General features: G+C 34.6%; 1 long non-coding RNA gene across 1 annotated transcript; it reads right to left on the reverse strand.

The window, feature by feature from the left end:
* Window positions 1-2,135: 2,135 nt before the first annotated feature.
* On the reverse strand, window positions 2,136-3,551 carry LOC149416141 (uncharacterized). The gene is made up of 3 exons (XR_016303651.1): window positions 3,467-3,551; window positions 2,982-3,227; window positions 2,136-2,713 (listed from the first exon to the last, which is right to left on the reverse strand). It is a non-coding gene; the product is annotated as an uncharacterized LOC149416141 (long non-coding RNA).
* Window positions 3,552-4,669: the final 1,118 nt, after the last annotated feature.

Here is a 4,669-nt window from a genome sequence, read left to right on the forward strand (position 1 = left end):
TTACTTTTGAATTTGGGCCTTATTTATATATTAGGAACGCGTTGATAATGATAATACTGTTTCTTTTTGTGTTTTAGCTCTTTAATACTATGTTAATCTTTTTTTCCCTTCTTTTTTTTCTATTATGAACGGTCAATTTGTTGTTGATCACAACTTATTTTCTACGTTTGTTATTTGCCTTTTTATTTGTTACTTACAAATTGGTTTATGAGATTTATTTATTATAGGTTGTCGAACTGAACTCTATCGTACTGTATTGTTCATTTCCCCACCACGGGGGTGGATAGACCCTGTTCCTGCATCCAGTAAGGTGACATTAATCCGGGGCGGCTGTCCCACGAACCACGGGTGCCTCCCCCGGCATCATGAGCGGGCCTGGGGAATGTTTGCGCGAGCCCGGTCCCCTTCCGTCCTGCCTCCGGTGACCTGAGGCTCACTTCATTCCCTAGGGTCTTTGGGAGTATCTCCCCCCCCTCCCCCCATTTACATTTCTTCGAGGGTACTCTCGGAAAACTGGCTAAGGGACGCGGGTGCTTGGGATCGTTGTGGCCAGGCCGCTTGCCACGCTCATTCTTGCCGGGACCGCCCCGTGATAGTGGGGTAAACTGCCCTCGATACGCGGCTTGTATATTTTTATGTTTCAATCATACTTCCACTTTGTAATAATAATTTGTGCTCCTTATTTATTATTTAATTTTAGATGCCAAACCACCAGGGGAACACATTTCATATGTGTTCTTATTTTGTGTTACTATTAATGTAAGTATGCATACATTATTTCGTACTAACAATCATGCATGCAGGGACATTGGAGGGTCTAGATTCGTTTTAAAATAAATGTAGCTTCTTTTTACAAAAAAAAATTAGAGTCCTGACGTGTGCGGCTAAGGAGGTTAAACAATCAGTTTCCTCACACAGCCGTCGGGAAAGGGTGGGTCCCCTCCAATGGTCCTTACAAACTGGAATTTGGGTCAGTTAAAGGCTCGGTTAACTCCATTTAAAACCATTTTTTTTAAATATATTTTTTAATAAATCTCAAATACTTCTTGTTGATAGTTTTATTCCTTATGTATCCTTATTTACCTGATTCATTTCTCATGAAAAAAAATACTTTCAGATTGTATTTACAATGACTAAAAATCAGTTTTTATAAGTCTATAATTCCTCAATAATTTCTAATTCTAAAATTTGTTTGATTTAAATGTTTTTTTTTTTAAATTTCATTTTGTTAATTCGTTTTAATAATGATACTAGTGGAAAAATATGCATGCAATTCTGTATGTATGGTACAAAACAAAAAATAATATAAAACTAGTAAAATATATATCTACGTAAGGTCAAGAATATTAAGAGACAAGAATTAAAAAAAATTAAATATAAACAAATAGGATTGCAATGAATTTCATTTGAAACTCGCAAAATTATCGACAGTTCGCAGTTTTTACTCATACATTTTCTTTAGCACGCATAATATTTTGTGCTTGACTTCTGCGAACATGAATTATCACAGTGAGATAATGAGACGGGTTTTTCTTATGAGTACAAATATTGTTCAGTGTGTTTGATTTCAGTTAATTTTAATAATTACAGAATGTACATAAGATTTTTTCTTAAGGGTAAGAATGATATTAACTCAGATATTTTTCTTCATTAAGAGTACGCATCATTTGTCTTTTTAATATCGACTTCTTTGAACACGAATAAACACAGAAAGAACATGGAAATGGTTTTTCATTTCAAAGTGTGATTGCGAATATGCCCAGTTAAGCTTGACTACCTTGAAGGCGTTTAGCTAATGGTTTTTCATTGGTATGAGTGCGAATGTGTCTTAATAAGTGTGGTTTCTGGATACATGAATAGCTACAGAAAGAACATGAAAATGGTTTTTCGTTTGTATGAACCCGTGTATGTCTTTGTAAAGATGACTTATGCGAACATGAATAATTACAGTATGCACATGAGAATGGTTTTACTTTGGTGTGAATCCGCATATGTCTTACAAAATCCGACTTCTGTAAACATGCATAATTACAGTATGAACATGAAAATGGTTTTTCTTTAGTATGAATCTTCATATGCCTTTTTAAGCTAGACTTAAGTGAAAATGAATAGCTACAGTAAGTACATGAGAATGGTTTTTCTTTAGTATGAGTGCGAATATGCATTATTAGAGCTGATTTCCTAGAATATAACAAATTACAGTATGAACATGAGAATGTTTTATCTTTAGTATGAGTACGAATATGCATTATTAGAGCTGATTTCCTAGAATATAACAAATTACAGTATGAACATGAGAATGTTTTATCTTTAGTATGAGTACGAATATGCACAGATAATCGATATTTGTGTAAACATGAATAGCCACAGTAAGAACATATGAATGTTTTTTCTTTTGTATGAATCCGTATATGCCTTAGTAAGCCTGACTTCTGAAAACATGAATATACACAGTAAGAACATGAGAATGGTTTTTCTTTAGTATGAGTTGGCATGTGACTAATCAATCTTGACTTAAATAAAAATGAAACGCCACAGTCAGAATACGAAAATGGCTTTTCTCGATAATGAGCGCGCATGTGTGTAATTAAGTTTGACTTCGAAGCAAGTTTTCGGTGACACTTAGTGCTCGAGAAAGATTTCACGTTTTTAGATCCTTTTCTGTTGCGTTTTTGCGGAACTGATTTTTTTTTGTTTAATCTCAATGCTGTACCTAGAAGAGAAAACAATTTTTTTATAGTAAATTAAATTAAATTTACGATGCGAATTTTTGCCATTAAATGAGCTTAGTAAAAAGACATAGCATCGTACAACACAAGATTTAAATTGTTATAAAAATATCAGCACACTAATATAACAAAACCTTAATGTTGCGACCATGTACACAAACTATGCTTCCATCATAAAGCTACAAAAAAAAATTATGTGAGCATGGGTCATGTGGGTTCATGATACCCATCGAGGAAATTTGGATATTTTACCAGTCGGTTGATGATTTCTTTGAGAGTGTTCGAAGCATTCCTTTTTGACATCAGAAAAATCAATATCTATTTCTCCATAAGGCATTCCACCTCCATCTTCCTCTTGGGCCCCTGGTTCTACCTTGATGGCATTTCCCTCTGTGATAAACTCCATGGCGTTTAAAGCTTTGTTCACCTGGTAAATGAGATTTTTAACGAGTCTTTTCTTTAAATGGGTTAAGTTTTGCCGAGTGAGGCAGACGCCGTCTAAAATAAAAAAAATTCTTGGCATAATGGTATTGTTTTAAATGCAGACGTCAAGCCGATACAGATTTGACTTTCAACCGTGTCCCATGTTGTTGATTTGAGTTATATTAAGTATATACGTTTTTCGAACATCGAACATCCGGAGAAAGACTTATTCACGCTTATTAACAACTCATAAAGGTTCTAACACTCTTATTACGTACATATTACAGATATATGTATATTTGGTAGGTACTTACGGCCGGTAATGTGATCTTGGGACAAAAATTAACTTATCTGTTGATCGCTCAGAATGTTATAATACCTAAAAATATTCAATAACCGCGAGTAAATTTTATTTTATAAGTGACATATCGATTGGAATAGACCATAGACAAACCAGTCACGATTGGACATGGAGAAATCTCAATAGACAATATAACTGCACTCAGCCAATTTCGTTCATTCATGAGCCCAAAAAAATTATATTTAAAAAAAAAAATATCGGAAAGCAAAAAATGAAGATGAAAAACTTACAGCTAGACAAACACAGAGTCAATCCCACAAATGTATTAAGCATTGATTTATCATTACAGTCGAAAATGATACTAATAAATCTAAACAAAACATGAAACAGGCCAAGACACAGAAAAATGAAAAGTAACGGTCTCAACTGGGAATCGAACCCAGGACTTTTGTCTTACCGCGACAACGCAATTGGATTTAATTAGACCCTGCACAAAAATACAAAAATATGAACAAAAAATTCATTTTTAAGAAGGTGTGGAAAGATATTTATAATGATAACATTTTCAAATTAATTTTTTAAAAGAAATTTATTTATACAAAAATATCAACATAATTGATAACAGGGTAAAAAAATAATAATGTAATACTATTCATTTTCATAATTATGTCTTAATGTATTAAGTGACTAAGAAAATGTTTATTATTGCTGTTTGATTTAAAAAAATTCTTCTTTCAATGTGTAACTGCACAGTGAAACAATGGCATCCCCAATAAGGGTATGTTGTGAGGGAAAAGGTAGTGCGGAGGGGAAGGAAATGGAGAAGAGGAAGGTGAGGAAGTACCTGGCTATTCAGATCTGGTCACCAAATACAGCTATAGCCATTTCAAGCAACGTTTCAATTCTGAATGGTGGTGTTACACCAGTGCGATATTGATTGTATTCTCCAACATGCCGCAAACAAACAATATATTATTTTAAAAGGATAATTTTGTGAAATTAAGTGCACGCCGAGATTTGAACCCGCTTCATCCAGCTTGCTAGTCGAGAGCCTACCGCTTTACCACGGAGGCCGTCAATGGGATATAAATGCATATGAAAACTGGATGTGTTTAGCACTGGTGAAGACGTGTAGTCTTCCGAGTACTCCAGTGTGAACGAGACAGCCGAAGGTGCGATGGACCTGGTCGGCAGATGAGCGGGAGATGCAGGCTGG

The sequence above is a fragment of the Hesperophylax consimilis genome, chromosome 17 (genome assembly GCF_061612785.1).
Source record: "Hesperophylax consimilis isolate HC1 chromosome 17, BYU_Hcon_1.0, whole genome shotgun sequence".
Taxonomy (NCBI): Eukaryota; Metazoa; Arthropoda; class Insecta; order Trichoptera; family Limnephilidae; genus Hesperophylax; species Hesperophylax consimilis.